At 51.9% G+C, this 25,603-nt stretch overlaps 1 protein-coding gene across 1 annotated transcript in view; it reads left to right on the top strand.

The window, feature by feature from the left end:
- Nucleotides 1–1,538: 1,538 nt before the first annotated feature.
- Nucleotides 1,539–25,603, top strand: part of BICRA (BRD4 interacting chromatin remodeling complex associated protein) — an 81,172-nt gene continuing 57,107 nt past the window's right edge. The window contains exon 1 of the mRNA XM_069457389.1: nucleotides 1,539–1,572. The gene's annotated coding sequence lies outside the window, so the exon portion shown is untranslated. The remainder of the gene's footprint in view (nucleotides 1,573–25,603) is intronic.

The following is a 25,603-nucleotide window of genomic DNA, read 5'->3' on the forward strand; positions in this document are numbered from 1 at the left end:
GCATGTGTTCACGTCTGGAATTGATGTTTCCTTTTTACATAATAATCATCAATAATAGTAACAACCACCATTTATCTGGTACTTCTGGTCAGGTGCTGTCCCCAAAGCTCATTCCTCCTAATGACCCTATGCATTTTAGAGATGAGGAAACGGAGGCAGAGAGGTGAAGTAGTTTGTCCAGAGTCACACAGCAAGGAGGTGGCAAAGGCAGGATGTCAATCAGGGGTGACAAGAAGAAAAATCCAATAAGAAAAACCTTTGTTGAAGTAAATACTATGGGTGGTACCGCCAAAGGAATAGGATAACTATTAAAGCTTAAAAAACACAGATACGTCTCAATTGCTCATTTATTCAACACACATTTATTGGGCACCTACTGTGTGCATGAGCTTTTCTGAGCACTGGGGAGACAGAAGGGAACAAGAGACCAGAAAATAAGTTCCGTTGGCCGGTGCGCCTCGGAGGGGCCCCCAGCCCGGCGCAGCGCATACAGTGGGCGCAAACCACATGTTCACTGCATCAACGCCTGAATCCCAGTGTCCCGCCGGTAGGGCGTTCACGGCCTGGTGGGGCGGAAACGGACCCAACACCACTGCGGCGTCCTGGGGCTTCTGGGAATCCCATCAGCGCGGCCGGAGAGGCCGCGAAGAGCCTCCGAGGCAGGAGCGACCTGCCTAGCCAGTCGGGCCGCGGCTCGCCAGAGACGGACTGGGGTGAGTGATCAACCACGCCCGGGGGCCCGGCCTGTCGCCCCAAAGTCCCCGCCGCCTTCCCCCCGGTCGGCTCCGACTCCGGGATCCTTTGCGGTCCCACCTCCGGGGGACTTCCTCCTCTTCCATCCAGGACTCCCGCTATCTTTTCGAACCTTCGGCGCTCCCCCTGGGCGCGTCCTCCTGCTGGGCGACCGTTCCCCGCCTCGGGGGCGCGCCCAGGGCGCACGGCGCCCCCTCCTCAGGTGGGACGGACGCCGGGGGTCTGGGAGCACGGCTCCCTTTGGCTTCGCCCTCCCAGACACCCGGAGCACGGATCGAAGCCGTCGACAAACTACACGAGAGTGTGGGCAGGCGCACCCCCAAACCCCCGGGACTGGGGCTGGGGGAGGGGCGGCGCTGGAGCGGCGGGCGCCCTCCCCGACGTCCGTGGCCTCCCATTCGCTCCCGGGCCCGCCGCTCGGCCTGGCCGGGCCGGGGCTGGTTCGCTGAGACGCGGGGCGGGGCCTCCCCAAGCCCATCCCCCGGCGAGGGCGGAGGGAGGAGGAGGAGGAGGAGGAGGAAGAGGAGGGGGGGGCGGAACACAAAACCTGCAAGGTTTTTTTTCTTTTGCATTTAATTAAAAAAAAAATTTTTTTTTTTTGCACACCCGAGGGGCGCTCCCCGGAGCGGGCGCGGGCCCGGGGCGCGCGGGCCGCGGCGCGGGGCGGCGGCGGGGCCCGGCGGCGGCTGCCGAGCGGCCGCCATGCGATCAGGCAGTGCGCTGACCGGCCCGGCCGGCCGGCCCCTTCTGGGTCCTCCCTTTGCAGCCCGTGCGGGGCCGTCTCGGAGACCCCGCGCCGACGGCTGCTCAAACATCAGGGTGAGTTTCTCACAATGTAGCAATTTCTCTTTAAATCTCTTAACTCTCTCTACCTGCGAGTCGGGGCTGTGACAGGGCGCAAAAGCGAGGGGGGAGTGGGGGTTGGCGGTGAGGGTGTGTGTGGGGGGAGCCGGAGCCGGGGCCGAACCCACCCCCCCGACACTCACATACTCAGCCCCCCAACCGGGGCGCAGCGCCCGCTGCCTCTTTTTTTTTCGCTCGGCGCCCACCACCACCGGCACCCCCCCACCCCGCGTCTCTCCCACCGTCACCGCCGCCCCGATCCTGTGGGGATCCCCCCCCCTCGCTTCCCTGTCCAAACCCGGCTCCCGGTGCCTCCCTGGCCCTCCCGCCGGCTGCCGGGGATACAATGGAGCGGCGGAAAAACGAGACCTAACGTTCCACGGGGGGAGGGGCGGGGAGACCCCCCCCCCGGCCGCTGGGCCCCCTCCCCTCGCCCTGCTCCCCGCCTTTCGGGGAAGACGAGGGCAATGGGGCAGCGGGTGGTGATTTCTCGGCTGGAGGCGGCGAGCCTTCATCTCCCCCTCTAGCGCGTCCCCTGCGCCCCCTCCCCAAATCCTTCCCGTGGGTGCCGGGGAGATACGGGGCCTTTGGCAAGCTGGGGAGGGATGGATGGGGAAGGAGGCCACTGGGTCTCCCCCTCCCCACCGCCCCTAAACAATGAAAGGAGTTGACTTGGCCCCCCACCCCCCAGCAATGCAAGGAGTTGACCCCCTCCCCCACCCCCAGCTGGCTAATCCCGGAGGGGGCCGTTACGGGGGTGGGGTGGGGGGGAAGGTGAGCCACTCCTGTCACCTCCCGAGATTTGGGGCGGCCCCCCATCTCCACCCCTTCGGCCTGGGAATGGGAGGCACCAGGCCCAGCCCGGGCACCGCGCTCGGGTGGTGACCTTTAGACAAAGGCAACCCTTTCCCTGGGGTGAGCCCGGACGAGCTGGGCCGGCGGCCTCCCCGCGCCCCTGTGGAGGGCGGCCAGGCCGCGGGCACCCGGAGGGAGGGATGGAGGAGGAGGGAGGAGGGATGGAGCCATCTGGTTTTCCCATCCCTGGCTGCCCCTCGGCTGCTTCCCTGACTCCTGTCACGGGCGGCCGCGGGGAGACAAGGGACCAGGGGCTGCCCGGGCCTTGGGCCGCTGCCAGCCGGGAACCGGGCGAGGAGCCGCGGGAGGGTGAGGGCTCGGGCTCGGTCGCCAGCGGTGATTGGAAGGCACTGTGGCTCCTTCCTCTCCGCGCCCCTTTGTTTTGCTTTGTGGTTCTGAGCAGCTGAACTTCCCGGGAGGTGGGGTCAGAGGCTGCCGTGTCAGCTCTCTGGGGGAGGCCTGGGTGACAGGTCCCAGTCCTCTGATGTCCCCAGCCTGCCGGCTGCAGTTCATTACCATCGTGTCCAGACCATCATCCCCTTTTGTCACCCCCGCATAGTATAATAAAAATCTGGGGATGTATTGAGTGTTTGCATTTCCCTTACACCTCCTTTCCGGGGTCACTTGTCAGGGAAACTGCAGAAACACCCAAGGCTCCAAGGCCTGAGATTTATGACAAACCCTCTGTGCTTTCAACCTCTCCCTGCACCTGGGGTGGGGGTGGGGGGCTTTGTCAGCTCTGACCTACTCTGGCTAATGGGACACAGGGGAGGCAGACAGCTCAGGAACCACCCTCTTCCCATGCACTGGTGGGACTTAGGGGGCATGTTTATCTCCCCTGCCTTCCCCCATACCCTCCCCCCCAGGCGGAAATAACAGTATCTCCCTGCCCAGGGAACATTGCTACTGCTAAGTGCATTACACACTGGCCACAATCCAAGGAGGAAGCAGAGTAGGGACAGTTATTATTCCCATTTTCCAGACAGGTTAATGGAGGCTCAGAGAGGTTAAGGGGCTTGCCCAGGATCACACAGCCCTGGGTCATGCAGAGCCCCAATTTGTAACCACCTGGAGTTTCTCCAACTCAGCTCAAAATTGTTAGGCTCTTCGGTCCCCTCTTTTGGCACTTTGTCCCTTTGACTTCAGTTGACCTGGGTCTCAAATATAGATATTACCTGGAAGGAGCTGCCAGATTTTTTTTCCCTCAGAGCTGATGTTGGGAAGGAGTGCCTGGGAACTGGGCTGAGGGCAGGATCGCTTCAGCTGTGGCTGGAACAGAGTATTGCCTGCTGGAACTGAGAGTTGGAGGCGTGTGAGTCAGGGGAGCGGGGCCCCAGGCCTGGCTGGGTGGCCCCTGGGAGCTGGCCCCACTGTCATCCTCCTCACTTCTACACCTGAGCCAGCCCTACTTGGCCCCATTCGCTGCTGCTCAGCCCTGCCGGGAGAGAAACTGAACTGTTTAGGATTGTCGTTGTTCCTCTGCCTTGTGACCTGCTGTCTCTCTGTGACCCTCTGTGGCTCTGATGCAGCTGGCAGAGAACTTTCTTTTTCCTCCCCTTGGCTGGATTCAGTCTGTAACCTTAGGCAGGTCATTTAGCTCTAGTCCTCAGTTTCCTCATCTACAAATGGGGATAATTATAGTTCCTGTAAGTGACCTGGAGGTGAGTGAAAGTATTATCCAAACGGTTGTCATTCCAAACCCTTGGACAGGGTATAGAGTGAGCCCTGTAGGCACAGGGGAGGAATGCTGGGTGCTGAGCATTTCAATGTAAAGGTGAGCAGCACGTTCTCTGCCCCAGAAGAATTCCCAGTGTTGGGGGAAGGCAGACTGTAAACAAATAATTCCACCCAAGTGACACTTCCCCTTTGAGGATCCTGGGGACAGTACTGCTGCCTCTTCAGCACCCACTGGTGCTGAATCAACGTTTTGCTGTGGGGGGTGGGAGCTGAAGGAGAGGGGCTGGCAAGGGCCTAGCTCACCCTGCAAGGCAGGTGATACAGGTGATCTTGCCATTTTACAGATGAGGAAACCGAGGCCAGGGGGAAGCATGTGCCAATCCAGACTGCAGGGGCCAGTGGGGCTGGGATGGTGGTGGTGGTGGTCCAATTTGTCAACCGAGCTGGGGAGATGGTGCCTCATAGGGTCTGGTCTCAGGGGTTTTGAGGGGTCCTCTGCTCCTCTTCATGTGCAGATGTGGTGAGATGACAGGCACAAGGAACAATAATTCTTGGGGGTAGGGGGAAGAGGAGAGGGGCTTTAGGGAACACAGATCTCTCAAGGTTGAGCCTTCACTGAAAGTCAGAACTGATCTTTTTGGGGGGCAGGTGGGAGAAGCCTTAGTGAGGCCCAAGAAGGGCAGTGCTGTGCCTGCCCCCTCCCTGCTGACTTCCTCCCCAGAGGCCTCCAGGGCCTCCTCCAACCTTCCCTCAGCATGTGGGGTCTGCCCCAGGCAGTGGAAGGGCCAGGGGGTCAGCTGCCAGGAGGCCTATGATGGGGGAGCTCCTGAGGTGTGTGTGCTTCCCCAGGTTCCTGTGGGCGGCCTTTTAGCCCCAGGTCCAGCCTCCAGGGTTCCCCCGCAGGCTCCGCCCCCCAGGCTGCCTTGACTCCTGGTCTCAAGAATGCAGAGGGCTCCTGGTGGGGGAAGTTAATTGGAAACAGGAAAACATGGCATTCCTTTCCAGCCGGCCTGGGCTTGGAAGGCAGCGAGGGGCTGCCATTTCCCCTCTCCCTCCCTGCAGGGGAGAGGGGTGGGGAGCATGGTTATCTTGCCCTGGTCTTTTCTGAGTCTCCAACCTCCCAGGCACCTTCACTTAGTGGGAACAAGAACAGTCACCTGAGCTGTATGTCCCTGGTGTAAATGGCTCCCTCCTCCCCAAGCAGAATGAATTGCCCCCCACTTAGTCACCCCTTCATATCCCTCTCTTTTTTTGTCACCTCTCTTGCCTGAGTTATCTCCCTGGTAGGATGCACCTTCTGCCACACCAGAGATGCATGGGAAGTGTTTGGTTGAATGGTCCCCAGGGATTGCCTCCGGGTTCCTTCCCCAGCACTGTCCCTGCCTGGAGTGCCACCATTACAGTTTGTCCCAGTTGACTGAAGCCTTTGTGTCTCAGTGACTTGCAAGTTCCCCCAGTGGAGAGGGAGAGTTTTCTAAGGCATTTCTAGTTTGGTGACAATTAGTTTTGTGTATGAGTGTATGTGTTCATCTGGGGTGGTGTCGAATGGCTGTTGGCAAAAGCAGAGGGTGCCTTTGTGTCTTTAATTGCTCCCAATTAAACTTCCTTTGGGCCTACTGTGTGCCCTCATAACTGTGCCTGGGGATCAGTTAAGATATTGGGACCCAGTCCAGGAGGACGAAAGGGAGAAGTGGTGGATTAGCTGCTGTGGGATTTGATTAATTCTGTCTGGGTGGTCTGAAAAGGCCCCATGGAGGAAGCAACTTCTCTCTCTCTCTCTGGCTTTCCTCTTTCTTTTTTTCTAAGTGATACATGCACATGGGACAAATTCAAAATACCCAATATAATAAATCTGCCCCTCCAACGTCCCCAGCAACCCTGGTCCCCCGGCTCCCCTCTCCAGGGCCAAGTGCTCAGCTGTGATGTTCTGTGTGCACACATGTATATACATATATATGTCTTTAAAGCTATGTATTTTACACGGATGGTAGCACGCTCTACTGTTGTTCTGTGCATTGATTTTTTCCACTTTGTCTCCCTGGAAGACCCTACATGCGGGTCTTCCTCCATCTTTTTCTTAGCTGCGTGGTATTCCTCTGCGGGCGAGTCCTCGTTCACTACAATGGACATGGAGGTGTTTCCAGACGTTTCTACATGTAGAGCTGGAAGGCACGTGTCCACGTCTTACTGGGAACTGGTTATGCCTGTGGGAGGTGGGGTTGCCAGACTAAGGGCGCGTAATTTGTCTTTTGGTAGCTCGTAGGCACCTGCGGTGCTGCATCTTGAAGGAAGTTGCTCCCTCTCTCTCTCTCCCGTGCAATCTCATGCAACCTGTCTGCTGGGCTGCGTCTCCAGGCCACGTGTGTCTTTGCCTTTAGTGACCCCCTTTGCCTGTTCCTCTGCCTGTGGCCTGCATCACGTGCTTGCCACTTGGTGTGGAGGTCAGGAGCGTGGGCTCTGGAACCCGACTGTCGGTTCAAATTCTGGCTCTGCTACTTGCTGGCTGAATGGCTGTGGACAAGGGGCTTACTGGGTCAGGGCCTCAGTTTCCCCTGCTGTCAAATGGGTTCATCTCAGTACCCACTTTGTAAGGCTGGGGTGGGGGTTCAGTAACACCCATAAAGTGCATAGGTTGCCTTGTGAGTCAGTGTCAGTATCATCTGTCGTTCTTAGGTGGTTCTTTCTTCTGGAGCCTTTTCAGCCCCGTTGGTCTGTGAACCCCCTAATTGGCAGGCATCAGATGGAATGCCGCCTTTTCCTCTGAATTGCAGCGTGCTCCTGGGCAAGTGATCCCTTTTTAGGGTCTCAGTTTCCTTGTCTGTGAAATGGGCCCATGATGCCTCCCGTGTAGGGGCTGCTGTGAGGGCCGAGCAAAGCAATGCTCTCCCAGGCTGGGCAGGGGCTACCAGCAAACGCTGTTGCTGTTATTTTCACTATGATTACTGTTCTCCCAGGGGACCCATGCTGACTCCTCCACTCTGAAAGGTCCCCATTGTCTTCCTGAAAGGCACACGAGGAACAATGTTGGCATTCTAAACCGCATGGCAGCAGAGGGCGCATAGCAGGCTGCTCTGGCCTCGGGCACAGACGGGGCTTCCCTGTTCTGTGCCTCAGTTTCCTCAACTAGAAGAAAGGGCATGAGGGGAACCCACCTCGGGCATGCTCACGGATATTCAGTGCTTGACACAAAGCCTGGTGTAGGGCAAGCGCTCAAAAAATGTTAGTGGCTGTGATTATAATTGTTATTGTTAATAAATAGCAGACTCTTCCGTGAGATCAGATACCCGTGTTCTTATTGCCTTCCCCTCAACCCTGGGCAGTCATGGCTGGCGTTTTGAACAGCGGGTAACACCCAAAGCAATCGAATGCCCTTTGGGCTCAGTTTCCTTTTTCCTCTTCTGTACCAGAACTTCCCTCCTTGGTTGGGGGTTTCTGAAGCTTCAGTGAGCGAAGACGGGAAAGATTTTAGGACAGGACCTAGCTCGAAGGAGTGCTCAGTGAAGATTCCCTTGCTTATTATTTTTATTTTAACTTTTTAGTATGGAAGTTTTATTGTATTTATTTTTTATGTTTAGAGACAGAGTCTCGCTCTGTCGTCCAGGCTGGAGTGAAGTGGTGCAATCATAGCTCACTGTAACCTTGAGCCCCTGGGCTCAAGTGATCCTCCCACTTCAGACTCCCGAGCAACTGGGACTACAGGCACGAGCCACCATGCCCGGCTCATTTTTTAATTTTTAGTAGAGATTAGGGTCTTTCTATGTTGCCCAGGCTGGTCTCAAACTCTTGGCCTCAAGCAGTCCTCCTGTCTTGGCCTCCCAGAATGCTGGGATTATAGGCTTGAGCCACCACACACGGCCTTATTATGGAAATTTTAAAGCACCCACCAAGAGTTGAGAGTACAGCAGAACCAACCCCTGTGTAACCATCACCAACTTCTGCAACAATTTTCTTCTGATCTTTTTTTGTCCATTATCCCCTCCCTTACGCTGTACAATTTTTTTCCTATTTTGCTGAAGTCTTTTAAAGCACATTCCAGATATCATATCGTTTCAACTTTATTATCATTGATATTAATGGTGTTGTTATTTCTGGGATCTAGAATCTGGTTCACCATCTCCAGAGTCTGTCCTGTTCTGTGAGGGAGGTGACATTAAGCCCATTCACAGATTGGGGAAACCGAGGCAGCAGGGAGTGGCCTTTGGTCATGTTGTCCTTTCTCTGCGTTCCCTTTTGGGACCTTGGCGAGTTCCCCCAGGTCTTGAACTCTAGGGACTGTTTCTGATTACACAGGTTTGGGGGTCCATGCATGGATGCGTAGAGCATGGGGCGCAGGTTCTGTTCTGGGCAGAAATTGTCCCCGTGAAGGAGAAGTCTGAGTGGGGCTGGCAGCAGGGGAATGGACCCACGGGGTGACACTAGAGGTGACAGGTAACTAGGTCGGCTGCCTGGGTTCTAGTGCCATTTCTGCTCCTTCTAACCTTGTGACTTGGTGGCAAGTTGTATCCCTTCTCTAAGCCCAGGTTAGAGAGCTGGAAGTACGGGAGCAATGATGAACTCTCCTTTTGAGAGAGAACCTAATTATGAAATGAGGTCCTGCGTGGAAAATGTTCTGCAAGCGCGTGGCTCAGAGTAAGCGGTCGTTATTGTTAGTGTTGTTGGTTCTGGTTGTACTCCTGAGATGGGGCACAAAAATGCTTGTTTGGGGGTTTAAGGGGGTCAGAGGAAGAGTTGACGCCCCTGGAGCCCCCCAGCCAGGCTCAGCTGCCTTCGTCCCCTCCACACACTGCCTTTGAAGTGCTTTGGGGGCTGCTGACTTCCAGGTGACCCTTTTCAGCTTATGTCCCCTGTGGCCCATCCTGGCAACCTTGGGAGCTGAGTGACCAGGAGTATCTGTCCGAGGCTGTGGGATCCTCGTTAATGACCCCTGAGGCCCCTTGAGGGAGCCCTTGGTGGCCTCCACAGGCTGGAGGCGGAGGGTGGGCCAGTGTCCAGGGAAGTGGGTGAAGCTCCCTGGAACCACGTGTCCCGGGGACAGGACGCTGCCACTCTCCACTGTGTGAGGCAGGGCGGGAAGACGCCCACAGCCCCTGCATCAGGAGTGGCTGTGACAGTTCACGGGACTGTGACTTCCCTCCTGCCTGTCACCCAGCGTGCACGGCGACTCACTGTCCTCAGACACCCAGTGCCCAGGTTAGGCGAAGGAGGTCTCCCTGGGAGAGTTCTTAGCTGTCCGCGGCTTCGCAAGTCCTTGCCACAGTGGCCTTATTTCTCTCCTTAGAACGTGCCTGGTGACCTCTTGCTTTTGTGTGTAAACTTCCCCTTTCATGGGAAGTTTTATATGCATGTATTTTCCTCTCAATCTTTTCCCGTTGGGGTGCGATTTATATACAGTGAAATGCACAGGGTTCAAGTGTGTCTTTCGATGAGTCGTGGCCCCTATCAAGGCACAGCACGTTCACAGCACTGCCAGAAAGTTCTCTTGTGTCCCTTCCCAGTCAGCACGCCCTCCCGGAAGCAGTCAGTGACCTGCTCTGTCATTGTGGGTCCGCGTTGCCTCTTCTAGAAGGTCACAGACGTGGAACCCTCCTGTGCCATCTTTTGGGTGGAGCGTCCTGGGCTCAGCGTCGTTCCTTTGAGGTGCAGTCACGTTGCGTGTATCAGGAGTGCCTTTAAGAGATTCTTCCCCGTAGCATTTCTTCACGGCTGGCTTTCTCACGACACTCTAACCGCTGAAGATGAGTAACGGGGGGCACCCTGCCCGCATTCTCGGCTCCTGGCGCGCTGCGGGAGCTCCGTAGGTACTTGCTGAATGAAAGGATCGATGGATGATAGACATGTCACAGGGATAGAGAAAGGGTAGCAGGGCGCCTGCGTGTAGAGTCCCTTTCTGTTTCTCAAAAAGTGGGGCCGGGCGCGGTGGCTCACGCCTGTAATCCTAGCACTCTGGGAGGCCGAGGTGGGTGGATCGCTTGAGCTCAGGAGTTCTAGACCAGCTTGAGCAAGAGTGAGACCATCTCCACTAAAAATAGAAAGAAATTACATGGACAACTAAAAATATATAGAAAACATTAGCCAGGCATGGTGGTGCATGCCTGTAGTCCCAGCTACTCGGAAGACTGAGGCAGGAGGATCGCTTGAGCCCAGGAGTTTGAGGTTGCTGTGAGCTAGGCTGACGCCACAGCACTCTAGCCCGGGCAACAGAGTGAGACTCTGTCTCAAAAAAAAAAAAAGTGACCCACCTGCTTCCAAATGACCAGAGATATTGGTGAAAAATGCCCATCCCGGGCCCCACCCAGACCTACCTCCTGGGAATCCCTGGGGTTGGGTCTAGGAGTCAGCACTTTGTCAAGCCCCATCCCTGAACAGTTCTTTTGCACAGGCAGCCCACCCCCCAAAGCCCTGGCCTCTGCCTGCAGCAGCAAAGCGCTCCTAGCAGGACCCCCAGCACCTGAGAAGGCGGCTGAGGGTCTTGGAGTGGCACTTGGCCCTGTGTCTGTGGACATTGCCCACCGTGACCCCTGCCTCCTCCCCGGTGCCTTGCTGTGAGCCTGGAGCCCAGCACCCGTTCCCTGAGTGCCGTGCAAAGAGGGAAGGAACCAGAACCCCTGAGGCAGGTCAGGATTGTCGGAGGGTCCCACTGCTCAAGCGGGGAAGCCGAGACTCACTGGGTGCAGGCGCTTGCCCTGCAGTTCAGCTGGGAGCGGAAGCCAGACAGGCTGTATTTCTTGGACTGAGCCATCAGAGATGGTAACATGTGAAAAATGTGCATCTGGGGGTGGATGCAATGCAGTAAAAGTCCTCACCCGCCCTGTGGTTTGCCACCTCAGTCTTAGGGCTGCTCTGTGCAGGGCGTTTTTTTTCGTTGTCACATTTCTGTGTCCTTAGCTGAATGAACAGAATTCTGACATCTGCCCAGCCTTTTGTCCCTTCCCAAGCATGTCCTTTTCCGTGGTCCTGTTTTTTTATTTATATTTTTTAAGAAGCAAGAAGCCGTGCCTCCATTTGTCACGGGAGGACACTGAGCCAACTTCTGGGACTAAAGGGCCCCTGGCCAGACTACGGCAGAATTGGGAGATTTATTGAATTATGTTTCTAACAAAAGTCTGCTTTAAAAAATTGGCTGGACACAATGGCTCACGCCTGTAATCTTAGCACTTTGGGAGGCTGAGCTGGGAGGATCGCTTGAGGCCAGGAGTTCTAGACTAGCCTGGGCAAGAGTGAGACCATCTCCACTAAAAATAGAAAAATTAACTGGGCGTGGTGGCACACGCCTATAGTCCCAGTTACTCAGGAGGCTGAGGCAGGAGGATCATTTGAGCCCAGGGGTTTAAGGCTGTAGTGAGCACCATTGCACTCCAGCCTGGACAACAGAGCAAGACCCTGTCTCCAAAAAAATGTGTGTGTGTGTGTGTGTGTGTGTGTATGTAGGAATGTATATGTAGATTTACTCATATAGTATATAGTATATAATAAAACTACATATATGAAAATAGATATTTATATTTATAAAATTCCATTTTACTCCCAGTCCCGTCCCCCTTCCCCCAGCACCCCGCTGTCGTAGTTAGTGTGTATCTTTTTTGTCTACCTGCATCCTGGCACATTGTGTGGTGGGGTTTTGCTTTATGTGAAGGGTGCTACTTACATTTCTCCTGCTGCTTTTTTGCCCGGTGCTGTGTTTGTAGGCACCACCCATGTTGCTTCTTGTCTCCCTAGTCTGTTGCTTCTTTCTGCTTTGGTGTTCTGTGGGCTGCAGTCAGCACTGTTTACTTAAAATTCTCCCCAGGGCCAGACCCCCAGGTTGCCACCATCTCCCTGTCATAGAGGCAGAGAAATATAAGTGACTTACCCAAGGTCACACAGCCCGTTGCTGCGTGAGCTGGGATTTGCGCCCTCCTGGTTAATGGTTAACGCAGACTCACACCGAGGCCTGCTTCTGCCTGGCCTGTGGCCTGTGGCCTGTGGCCTGGGGCGTAAATAGCCAGGCCAGCCGGAGCTCTGTCCTCGGGGACTGGGGAGAAGATAAGGCAGAAGCACACCCACCCTCCTGCAGAGTGAGATCAGAGTCTTAGCATTGCCAGCTGGGCTGGTGGCCAGAGGAGGAGGCATCACTTTTGGGGTATGTTGGGGCATCAGGGCAGGCTTCTTGGAGGAGGGGGCTTCTGGGGGTGGGCTTTGGGCTCAAGGCCATTCCCAGCAGAGAGAAGTTGTGTAGAGTCTGAGATGCTTTCAAAGGCCAGTTGATGCTTCATGGGCCTGAGACGTTGGGACTGGGACAGGGATTGCTGAGGTTTTGCTGACGGTGGTGGTCAGGGAAAGGGAGTCGCGTGATCCAAGGTCATTAGGGAGGTGCTCTTTCTTGAGACAGGGTAGAGGTGCCTGTGGTGTGGGGAACACAAACCCCAGAGAGTGAAGCTCCTACACCCCACAGACTGGCGGAGGGAGAGGTGCAGAGAGGAGAGAGGACAAATGAATGGATTCTAGGGGTCCCCAGTGAGAGGCAGTGGTGCTGAGTGATAACCCAAGTCCCAGGGATGGGGCCAGATCCCCAGGGAGGGGATGTAGGAGGGTTAAGAATCCGCCCAGGTGGCTGTTGGAGTAGGCGGAGGAGGATCAGGGTCAGGCAAGGTCAGACTCTCAGGAGCAAAGGGGGCAGTTTCCAGAAAGGTTTTAGCATATATGGACTCGAGGTCAGGTTTCCTGGGCTGGATGCAGGTGTTCTGGAAGCAAAGATTACCTGGGTTTGATGGGTGGGTGGGGGTGGGAGCCGGCGCGTGGACAAGGGATGGCTTGGGCCAGAGGTGCCCCAGGCTCTTTGAAAAACAATCTTGTCACCCTCTGTGACTCCCTAGTGTCCTCGGTTTGATACAGCCCCAAAGTGAGCACATGCTGTTGGAAAAATGACTTGCAGCAGATAGACTTGCCGGATGCAGAGTGGACACAAACCTTCAATTTGTAAAACACTGCAGTGTCTTTGAAGCGCAAATAAGGTATGCTTGTACTTCCTGCCTCCGGGCCCCTCATCCTGCAGGTGTCTGCTTCCGTGTCCCCTCCTCCAGGAAGCCTTCCCTGACTCCCCTGCCCAGTTTCCTTCACTTCACTCCGTTTAATTCTGTCTTAGGATACATCCCAGAATCTGACTCCGAATAAACCCATAATCGATATTTAGTGAACGAATGAGGGGCCAGGTGGCCTTTACACAGGTTGTGAGGAGAGGAGCACTTCGGATTGGATTTTTAAGGATCTGAGGAGACTTTGAGGCTTAGAAGATAAAAGGAAAGAGGGTGAGGGAAGGTTCTAGAAGAGGCAGGAGGAGGTGGTACTGGGTCGGGCTCAGGAGTGAAATTTCCTCGCAGGTCAGGAGGTGAGGAGGAGAGGGTGTGAAGGTGGAAGAAAGGTGCTTGTGTGATTGGGAGCCCAGCGGGCTCCTGCTGGGAGCACAGGAGGAGGGGGCTGCGGGGGGCCCGTGGGGGCCGTGGCATTGGAGCCGGTGGACAGGGAGAGCTTTGGCGTCCTTCCTGGGCTTGGAGAGACGCCTTGTGTCCTTTGGGTCCTGGGTCTTACGAGCAAGTGTTGGTTCTTAATTTGGGGGAAGAAAGAGCTGAGGTCCTTTTAGGAATCTGCTCAGAGGCCATAGACTTTTCCCCAGAGAAACGCATACTTGGCCCTACATCCCAGAATTTGGTGAAGAATTTCAGGAGGGTTGTGGATCCAGTTAACAGCTTTCCGCAGACTGTGACGGTGGCACCTGTGGTAACAGCAGCCAGCGCCTCCGTTGGCTCTCTGTGGCCCAGCCCCTTTGCAAGCATGGACCCATTCACTCACAGGACGACAGTGGAAGCTATGCAGTGAGCATCCCCATTTTACAGGTGAGAAAACTGAGGCACAGAGTGGTTAAGTGACTTTCCCAGAGTCCCACAGCAGCTGGGTGGCAGAGTGGGGGTTCCCCCCGGTGGTCTGGCCCCAGAGCCCGGGTTTATATTCATGGAGCCTCGCTGCCGCCTTGGTACAGGGACCAAGATGAGAAAGCCCACGGCCCCCAGCTGGGAAGCTGCCCTCCTTCCCCTCCCTGCCTCTTGCCTCGGAGCCCACCGGCTTGCTGCTGAGCGATCAGGGGCTGAGGCTCCGCTCCCTCCCCGTTCCCTTAGCACAACCGCGGCCACCCCAGCTTCCTGCAGACCAGGGATGTGTTCGTGAGCTCGAGAGGATGGGTGCCAAGCTGGGGTGAGTCAGCGAGGCCCGCGGGGTGCAGGCCCTGGACTCGGGAGGTCGATCTGCCTTGGATCAAGGACCCCACCTTGCTCAGCCTCAGTCTCCCCAGTCAGCTAGAGAAGCTTGCTGCCTTCTTGGAGGTTAGATGGCCTCCGCGTGCCAACGGCAGTACCCGGCCTCGCAGGCGGTTCAGAATTCAGCTATTTCAGACTGGAACATCCCTGGCAAGGTGGGGCGGCTTTTCATCCACAAACACACCGGCTCTTCTGCAGCGAATAATGTGCCTGTGGCTGTTGACACTGAGAGGGACAGTCATCGCTGTTCCGCCTTGCACCAGAGTGAAGGATGGCCTTTTTTTTCTCAGAAGATTTTTGGAGGTTGGAATTACAGTTTGGGGGCCGCAGACCTGAAGCACCTACCTGGTAGGGATGGTTGTGGGGTTTCATTGAGATCCTGTATCGCGTAGTGACCGGCACTCAATGAGGACTTTGTAAATGCGGGTTGCGTTGCTGTCAGCTGTTGCTGTTGTTGTCACTAACCAGCCCAGTCTGTGCTGTTGCTCAAACTTGAATGTGCACAAGAATCCCTCGGGGACCCTGTTAAAGTGCAGGTTCGGAGTCAGTGGGTGCCCGAGACTCCGCGTTTCTAGCAAGCTGCCCGGTGAGGCCGCTGTGGTCCGGGGGCCACATCTTGAGTGGCAAGGTGTGGAGTGGTTTTCCAGCTGTTTCCACATTGCTTCCAGGGTCCTGCATATGCGATGGGGGCGTTGGATGCCGAGGCCAAAATGTGATTCCTTAGCTCTGCGCTTTGGGGGTTGGCAATGTGAGGGTAGGTCTGTATTAGTTATTATACTCAGAGAAAACTCATGTCGCACTTACTGTGAACGTCTTTTCACCATCTCTCCTTCCTCCCGATTCTGAAGGTGACCTCTGAGAGGAGTTTGGGGTATATTCTTCAGCCTCTCCTTCCTATGATTACATTTCCCCCCTTTTTTTAAAAATTAGAGACAGGGTCTCACTCTGTCACAGTGGTATGATTTTTTGATTGTAGTAAAAAATACATGACATAAAATTTACCATCTTAATCATTTTCAGGTGTATGGTTTGGTAGTGTTAAACTCCTTCATATAATTGTGTGACGGATCTCCAGAACTTTTTCATCTTGTAAAACTGAAACCCTACACCTACTAAATGCCCCATTCTTCTCTCCCCCTAACCTGTAGTAGCCACCAGTCTGCTTTCTGTCTCTATGAATTTGACTACAATAGATACTGCTAGTGGAGTCACACAGTATTTGTCTTACTGTGACTGGCTTATTTCACTTAGCGTAATAACGTCATCAAGATTCACCCATGGTGTAGTGTATGATGGTATTTTTTCCTTTTTAAGGCTGAAAAATATTCCATCATCCATTGATGAACACTTGGGTTGCGTATGCTTCTTAGGTATTGTGAATAACGCTGCTTTGAACATGGGTGTGCAAATATCTTTTTGAAATCCTGTTTTCAGTTCGTTTGGATATATATCTAGAAGTGGGATTGCTAGATCGTATGGTAATTCTATTTTTATTAAATTAAATTATTTTTGAAATAGTGTCTTGCTGTGTTGCTGGGGCTGGAGTGCAGTGTCGTCGTCATAGCTCACAGCAACCTCAAACTCCTGGGCTTAAGCAATCCTCCTGCCTCAGCCTCCCAAGTAGCTGGGACTACAAGCATGAACCAACACGGCTAGCTAATTTTTTCCACAGTGGCTGCACCATCTTACATTCCCAGCAAGGCACAAGGGTTCCAGTTTCTCCACATCCTCACTGACACTTACAAATTTCTGTTTTTTTTAATTGTAGTGTGTCTTTATATTTAAAGTGGGCTTATACTTCAAGTATACTTCAAGTGTGTTTCTTGTACACAGCATATAGTCTGATAATCTCTTCCTGATAATTGGAATGTTGGGACCGGCACTGTCCGATAGAAATAAAATTTGAGCCACTTATGTATTATTTAAAATTTTCTAGTAGCCACAGTAAAAGGAAACAGGGTAAATTAATGTTAATGTATTTTATGTAACCCAGTATATCCAAAATATTGTCATTTCAACATGTAATCAATATAGAAGTCATTAATGAGATATTGTACAATCTTTTTTATTGCGTTTTCAAAAAACATAAAACATACCATTTTAATGATATTTAAGTGTGTAAGTCAGTGGCATTAAGTTTCTTCACAGTGTTGTTCAACCATCACCACCATCCCTTCCCAGAACTAGTTCATCATTCCAGACAGAAATTCCGTGCCTGTGAAACAGTAACTGTCTATCTTCCCTTTTCCCCTCATCCCCTGGGAACCTCTGTTCTACTCTCTGTGTGGATTGGTCTATTCCAGGTACGTCATGTAAGTGGAATCCTGCACTCTCCTTTTGTGTCTGGCTGATTTCACTTAACATAATGTCTCCAAGGTTCATTCATGTTGTAACTTGCATTAGAATTTCCTTCCTTTTTATGGCTAAGTAATACTCCATTGAATGGATAAACTAAGTGTGGACACTTGGGTTGTGTCCTCTCTTCGGTTTTTGTGGACAGTGCTGCCATGAACACTGGCGTCTGAGTATCTGATTCTGTGGCCTCTGTTCATTGGGTATGTATCTCGGGTGGAATTGCTGGTCATGTGCTAATCACATGTTTAACTTTTTGAGGAACATCATACCGTTTCCCACAGTGGCTGCCTTGTTGTATATTCCCACCTTCAGTGCACGTGGGTTCCAGTTTCTCCACATCCTTGCCAACGCTTGTTATATAGTCCTTTTTTCCCCCACACTCAGTTTTCAAAATCTGGTGTGTATTTTACACCACAGCACATCTCAGTTTGGACTCGCTGTATTTGACGTGCTCAGATGTCACATGGGGCTGCTTGTAGTGGACAGCGTGGGTTTAGATGATTTGTGTTTACTGTAATTATTGATGTGGTTGCAGTTAAATATTCTCCCTTGCCATTTGTTTTCTGTTTATCTCCTATGTTGTTAGTTCCTTTTTTTTTTTCTTCCTCTTTTCCTGCCTCCTTTACATTGAATACTTTAGTATTCCATTATTTCTCTGCTTTTAGCTTGGTAGCACTAACACTTTGTTGCTCTAGAGTTTCCCTTCTGTGTCTTTGTCTAGGACTTCAGCTTTGATTCTGAGTGAGATGGGAGCCACGGGAGGGTTTTGAGCGGGGCAGTGACCCAACCTGCCGTTTTTATATCCATATTTTGGGTCACTTATGCAAGAGTGTTTCTACCCCCCAGATTCCTGAAAGAGGAATTGCTCAGGCAAAGGGGAGCGTGCACTTAGGCTTGGGTAGGCCCTGCCAAGCTGCATTCCAGAAAGGCTTCGCCATTCTCACCCCTGGCACACGGCAGCCAGGGTTTTTGAGTGGCTGCTCAGTGCCAGGCCTGTGCTGGACTCCGGGGACACTGGCAAGAGTCAGCTCGAGTCCAGCTGCTTAATAACTCTCGGTCCTTGAGGCCTGTCTCTGGTATCAAAAAAAAAGAAGCAAGAGAATATTCTGGGTGGTGGCAGAAGGAGGCCTGGCCCACCCTGGGGGGTGTGAGAGCTGGCTGGCTCCGATCGTGCCCCTGCAGGGAGCGTGATCAGGAGGTGGACATTATTGGTCTAGGGACCCATGTGTGGGTCCCCATCATTGTGGGACATGCTGGGGTGCAGTTGAGTAAAATAACGTCACCTCCCTCGTGCGGCTTGTTTGGGAGGACTCCGTGAGAGGCAGAGGGCACACAGAACTTAGGGATCAGCCTTGTTGTCCAACTTACTTGTCAGCGTGGTGGGAGGGGATCACCTTCAGGAAGGGTTCGACCCAGCCTTAAGGGCAGGCTTGACCAAGTTTTAGACAGTGTTTAAGGCCTGTGTCAGCTAAACTTGAACTTGGATCCCCAGCTCTCTCCTTCCTCAGGCAAGTTATCCTCTGTTCGAGGAGGATAAATGCCAGTAGAATCTGCCTCTGAGCAGCGGTGTAAGGGTTCAGCTCAACGAGAGTATGGCGGCAGAGAGTTTAGCATCTTTCCTGGACCACAGGAAGTGCCGATAGAGGTTAGCTGCTGTTATTATTGCTGCTGTTGCTTTTGTTGTTGTTATTCATTTATAGGCAATAGCTGGGTTCTTCCTCATCCCCCAGGACTTTGCTCGAGAGGTCAGGGCCGTTGTCCTGGGTCGGGAAATAGCAGAGTAGCGATTTGAAGCCAGCTTGGCCTGACCCGGAGCTCATGGGCTTCCCCATCCCGGGTCTTTGGAGAGTATCCAGTTTAGTGAACAAAGACGGCCGGGGACAAGACACGGCATCAAAACACCAGCAGCGGCATCAATAATGATAACGGCGGCTCACCCGCAGTGACTCATCGGGTAACAAGACCTGACCTGACGCCAGGCTATTTATGGTCTGTCTTTAGCCAGCACCACGTGAATATTCATATGTTTGGCTGCAGAAATATTAACGTTTGATCGCCGGGTGCCACCTCAGAGCCTGCTGGGGGTGTTTTGTAATAGACATGAGCACACCTTGTCACCTTGCAAAGTTTGCAAAGCTGCATCTCAGAGCACATCTCACTTTAAGGGTTTTGAATAAAAGATCGCAATATGAATTCCCTGTTTTCCCCTCTTTGTACACCCCAGGTTGCATAGTGCACACACCCTTTGGCATCTCCCAGGCCTGTGTTTTATTTGTGTTTACTATTCAGCTCTTCTGCCCCTGCCAGACGATTCAGAATGAGCAGTGGCACCAGGCCTCGGTCGGCTCTGCGGGCTGGGTGGTAGGAGGGGGCAGCGTGGCTTCTGGAAACCCATTCTCTGAAGGCTCAGAGCCCGGAGTCTGAGCCAGGCCCTGGCTGGTAATGGTGGGGGGTGGGGAGGAACGTGATCGTGGGCCAGACAGGGTCTGCCCCGGACATGGGGTGCTCCTGTGGGCCCAGGAGGAAGCCCCGCTGGCCAGACACAGATTGGTGGGAACCAGGAGGAAGGCCAGGCCTTGTCCGTGGCCCAGTGGGGGCATTCAGGAAAAGCGAGCCAGAGGGATTTTATCAGGTTCCCTGGGTCACTCGCACGTTGTCTCCAGGGCCTACCTCTTTGACAAACTCCTCGAACTTAACACGTTCAACCCTGAGCTCCTGATCTGCGCCCCCTCACCAAAAAAACTAAAAACCAAAACACAAACAAAAAACCCCCACAAAAAACAGAGCCTGTCTGTTCCAGCTCGTGTCCATCCTAGCTGCCTGGCCAGATTCTTTGGCACCATCCTTGACTCCACCTGTCTCTCCCGTTCTTTTTTTTCTTTTGAGACAGAGTCTCTGCTTTGTCACCCTGGCTAGAATGTAGTGGTGTCATTGTGGCTGTAACCTCTATCTCCTGGGCTCAAGCGATCCTCGTGCCTCAGCCTCCAGCCCCCCCCCACCCAGCTAGTTTTGTATTTTCAGTAGAGACAGGATCTTACCTGTGCTCATGCTGATCTCGAACTCCTGGCCTCAAGTGATCCTCCTGCCTTGGCCTCCCAGAGTGCTAGGATTACAGATGGGAGCCACCACCCGGCCTATCTCTTGTTCTTTTTGAATTTAAACTTTTTATTTTTTTTATTGTGGTAAAAAAAAAAAAACACTTAAAATGTACCATTGTAGCTATATTGGAATGTACAATTGCGTAGTGTAAAGTATGTTTATATCGTTGCATCAAAGGCCTCTTTTTCCCTTAACTAGTACAGCCAACCAGTCTGGCGGTATATCCTGTCCGCTCTGCCTTCGGGATATTTCCGGAATCTCTCGTCTTCCCACCTCTACACCCCTGCCCTGGTCTGGTCACCGTCACCTCCCGCCTGGACCAACGCAGTGTCCTCACGGGTTCCCTGACCCTTTGCCCCCATAGTCTTCCCCTCGTGCAGCTGGAGGGACCCTGCTCGCCCTGATGTCAGCTCACATCCCTCTGCTCAGAGGCCTCCGGTGGCTCCTGTCATTCAGCGTCAAAGCCACAGACAGTCCTGATGGTGGCCAGACCTTTGCTGTCCGATGGGGTAGCCACTGGCCACAGGTGGCCCTTGAGCCCTGGAACGTGGTGAGTCTGAATTGAGATGCGCTCTGAGTGTTTCGAAGGCAGAGACTGGAAAAAAAAGCACATTATCTCATTAATAATATTTTTATGTTAATTACACATTGAAATGATGTTTTGTATCCATCAGGTTACATCAAACATATTATGAAGATTTAATCTCCCCTGTTTCTTTTCACCAAAAAAATTCAAATAACATGTGGCTTACATCCCATAGCAGCCCCCGCCTTAGCCATGGTTTCACTTTCTGTGGTTTCATTTACCCAAGGTCAACCACGGTCCTAAAATATTACAGGAAAAATTCCAGAAATAAGCAGTTCATAAATTTTAAATTGCATGCCGTTCTGAGTTGCATGATGAAATCTCGTGCCGTCCTGCCCAAGGTGTGAATCATCCCTTTGTCCCTCGTACCCAGCTGTGCATGCTGCCTGCCCCGTTAGTCACTTAGTAGCCGTCTGAGTGTCACATGGAAAAAACATAGTGTTTATAGGATTCGGTACTATCTGCGGTTTCAGGCATCTACTGGGAGTCTTGGAAGGTACCCGCCGAGGACAGGCTGGGACTACTGTATTCCTGTCCGGCATTGAGGGTCTGGAAGATACTTCCTCGTAGGGTTGTTGGAGAAGCAAATGTGTTAACATTTGCAAAGCTTTTAGAACAATGCCTGATGCATCAAGCAGAAATGTTAGCTGTTATTAATGTGTATAATCTAAAATTTAATCATTTTTAAATGTACAAGTCAGTGGCCCTAGGTATGGTCATAATGCTGGGCAACCATCACCTCTGTCCATTTCCAGAATGTTTTCAAACAGAAACTCTATACTCATTAAACAATGACTCCCCGTTCTCCCCTGTCCCCAGCCCCTGTGTTCTACTCTATTTCTCTATGAATTTCCCTACTCTAGGCACCTCATATAAGTGGAAACATGCTGTTTGTCCTTTAGTGTCTGGTTTATTTTGCTTAGCATACATAATGTTTTCAAGGCGTATCCATGTTGTAGCATGCATCGGAATTCCTTCCTTTCTAAAGTTGAATGATACTCCACTCTATGGATATACCACGGTTTGTGTATCCATTTTTCTGCTGATGGGCATCTGGATTATTTCCACCTTTTTACTTTTTATTTTTGTAGAGACAGGGTCTTGCTATGTTGCCCAGGCTGGTCTCAAACTCCTGGCTTCAAGCAATCCTTTCACCTTGTTCACGGGTGTGAGCCACCATACCTGGCCCTGTTTCCACCTTTTGGCTACAGGTTGAACATCCCTAATCTGAAAATCCGAAACCCAAAGAACTCCAAAATCTGAATCATTTTGAGCGCTGACGTGACACCTTTTCCTTCTGATAGTTCAGTGTATAGAAACTTTGTTTCAGGCACAAAATTAGTAAAAATATTGTCTAAAATTACTTTCAGGCTAGGTGTATAAGGTGTGTCTGAAACATAAATGAATTTCATGTTTAGACTTGGGCCCCATCCCCAAGATATCTCATTATGTATGCAAATATTTCAAAATCTGAAATCCGAAATACCTCTGGTCCCAAGCATTTTGGATAAGGGATATTCAACCTGTATTATTATTTTTAATGTACAATCTGGCTTCTGACTTTCCCTCTAACCTGACCTCCCTCTGATTCTTCTTCCCTTCCTCATCTGCTTCAGCCACACTGACCTTCCTCAAGCCAGACCCAGGTCCGACCCCAGGGCCTTTGCACTTGCTGTTTCCCTCTTCCACGCTCCCTCCCTCCCTTCCTCAGCCAAGCCTGCCCTTCTCACGCTGTTTAAAACTGCAGGTCCCCTGGCCTCCTCTCTCACTGCTTATCCTTCCTAGCACTTAATAATTTCTGACATGCCATCTATTCCACATTTATATCGATTTTACATATAACCATATTTTTAAATATTCATAAAATAATTTAATATAGCATATGTGTATTTTCATATTTATAAATATAAATCATGTAACATTTTTATTCAATAGATATAAATCAAATGCATGTAAATTAAATATTTGTAAATACTTTGTATTATTATTGTTCTTTTCTGTCTCCGTCCTTACCCTCCTCGAAAACGGAAGCTCAGAGAGAACGGGGATCTTCGTTTTGTTCACAGCTGTCCCCCCAGCTTTGAGAGCAAAGTCTGGCACATAGCAGGGCCTCGGTCCTTAATTACTGAATGTATGAATATTTATTCAATGACGAACTTGGGAAGATTTGAGTGAGCTGAAGGAAGTATGTTGGGTGTGGAGGGGTATTGGGGCATCAGAAAACAGGCCCAGAGGCTTAAGAGCTGGGGCTAGTCTGCCGGCTTTGGGTGGGTGTGAGGCGCTACAGGCTACAGGCAGGGCCGGTGGAGTAGGCAGGGTGAGTGCTTGGGGGTCAGATCTCGACTAAAACCCAGTTCCCTCACTCATTTCCTGGGTGACCTTGGGTCAGTGACTTACCCTCTCTGACCCTCATTGCCTCATCTTTAAAAAGGAAAAAAAGTGGCCGTTTGTTCGTTTATTTGACAAATATTTATTGCATACCTACCATATGCAGATGCGGTGGGCATCGTTCCTGCCCTCATTGAGCTTCTAGTCTAGGCTCCCACGTCCTGGGGCTGAAGTGAATTCAGCACTTAAAAGCATGGTGAGGCCGGGCGTGGTGGCTCACGCCTGTAATCCTAGCACTCTGGGAGGCCGAGGTGGGCGGATCGTTTGAGCTCACGAGTTCAAGACCAGCCTGAGCAAGAGCGAGACCCCATCTCTACTAAAAATAGAAAGATATTATATGGACAGCTAAAAATATATATATAGAAAAAATTAGCCGGGCATGGTGGTGCATGCCTGTAGTCCCAGCTACTCGGGAGGCTGAGACAGGAGGATCGCTTGAGCTCAGGAGTTTGAGGTTGCTGTGAGCTAGGCTGACGCCACGGCACTCACTCTAGCCTGGGCAACAGAGTGAGACTCTGTCTCAAAAAAAAAAAAAAAAAAAAAAAAAAAGCATGGTGGGCCTCTGGTGAACTGCAATTCTCTTTTTCAAGGCAGCTGCTATAGGCCTCAGTTGTCCTCATCTGTAAGATGGGAATAAAAGTAGGGTTGCCCTGAAAAGATTATTGAAGTGCCGGGCCCCAGTTCCTTGTTTGTGGTAATGGTGGTTCATAAATGGAGGCTGTTATTGTTGGTGCGGAATTGGGCTGGAGACACGGGTGAGGCCTTGGTTATGGCACTTACATGTCTTTTCAAAATACGCATTTGATGTGGCCTAGGACATTTTGTGGACACTAAGCCTCTGGCCTTGGATGTGGCCCTGATGTTTCACCACAGGTTCCTCTGAGTTTGGCATCCTGTTGTACTTGTACCTCGAGGCATGCGGCAACTGTTTCCTCTCTCTTCCCGAAACTTCTGTAAAAAGTTCTCAGTACAGCCAGCTGCTGAGTCGTCCAGCCTTCACGTGGGGACTCCTGTGAGCACAGGTCTTGCTAGCTGCTGTGACGAAAATGTCCTTTGTCCTCGGTGGCTTAGCACGATGAAAGTTTTTTCTTGCACATGTCATTGATCAGTGCGGGGGCTTCTGTTTGGGTGGCTTCATGGGAGCTCGTTGAGGGAAGCAGATGTCTTCCTTTTAGTGGCTCTGCCGTCCCCTAAGTCTGTGGAGTCCCCTGTAGATGAGAAAAGAGCAGGGAGGAAGGAGGGGCGGAAGGCACTTCCACCTGCATTCCTTTGGCCAGAGCAGTCACGTTACCACCCCTCATTGCAAGGGATGCTGGGAATTGTAGTCCGGCTGTGTGCCTAGGATGACAAGAACATGGTCTTGGGGGAACACACAGCAGTTCGCCACAGTGGGGCACACATTAGTAAATGCTGACATGGCCAGTGGGGTGGGTGGGAAGGACTCAGTTCTGGGAGGGGAGATCCGGATCAGCCGTTTTCCTGACTTTTTGACTTGCAGTCCCTGATAATACATACATTTTAAATAACGTGCATTTAAAATTGAATCCCCAATAATACGTACATTTTACGCCATGACCCAGGCTGGATGGACACACACACCTGAAACAAAAGTTTTGTGGGACGCTTAGCCTGATTGCCTTTGACTCATTCAGCAATACACTTTTCAAATTTTATTCTATTCTTTTTCCTTTGTTTGCTCAAATGATAGCTGAAACCCACTGCGATGATTTCGCTATTCCTCAAAGGTTGCGACCCGCAGTTTGCAGTTTGAAAAACACTGGGAATGGAAGTGGAAATATGAGAAAGTTTGAACCGTGTAAGCAACTTCTGGGCTCCTGAGAGTATGACCTTAATTCTCCAAGGGTCCCAGCCCCAGTTTGAGAAGCACATTGGGGTTATTGAGACAATACGGAAGGTTCAGCCACGCAGGGTGGCTCACGTCTGTAATCCTAGCACTCTGGAAGGCCAAGGCAGGAGAATCGCTTGAGGTCAGGAGTTTGAGACCAGCCTCAGCAAGAGCAAGACTCTGTCTCTACTGAAAAATAGAAAAAAAAAATTAGCTGGGCAACTAAAAATACAAAAAATTAGCTGGGCATGGTATGTAGTCCCAGCTACTCAGGAGACTGAGGCAGGAGGATTGCTTGAGCCCAGGAGTTTGAGGTTGCTGTGAGCTAGGCCGACGACACGGCACTCTAGCCCGGGCAACAGAGTGAGGCTCTGTCTCAAAAATAAAATAAAATAAAAAATACGGAAGGTTATAGAACAAGAAACAAAATCCACTCAGTGGTCTCTGCCCAGATGTGTCCCCCACCCTGCCCCAGCACAGCCTTTGTGATGTCACTTCCAACACTCTCTACCCACCTTGCAGTGATCTTCCGGTTGCTCTTAGAGCCATCAGGTACATTCCTGCCTCAGGGCCTTTGCACAGGCTGTTCCCTCAGCCTGAGATTCTTTCTCCCACATATTTACATGAGTCTCCCTCACTTCCTCACTTTCTTCTGGTCTCTGTGTCAGTGTCACCTTCCCTGACCACCCTATTTAAAGGACTCAGTTCGAGGTAGGGACATCTGGATCAGCCGTTTTCCTGACTTTTTGACTTGTAGTCCCTGATAATACATACATTTTAAATAATGTGCATTTAAAATTGAAACCTCCCCTTGCCTGTCATTCCCTTATCTTAGTCATGTTCTGCTAGCCACATACCACTAGCCAGTATTAGTCGAGAGTAATTTGTTTCCTAATGTACGGTTTGCTCCTTTCA

The sequence above is a fragment of the Eulemur rufifrons genome, chromosome 24 (assembly GCF_041146395.1).
Source record: "Eulemur rufifrons isolate Redbay chromosome 24, OSU_ERuf_1, whole genome shotgun sequence".
Classification (NCBI taxonomy): Eukaryota; Metazoa; Chordata; class Mammalia; order Primates; family Lemuridae; genus Eulemur; species Eulemur rufifrons.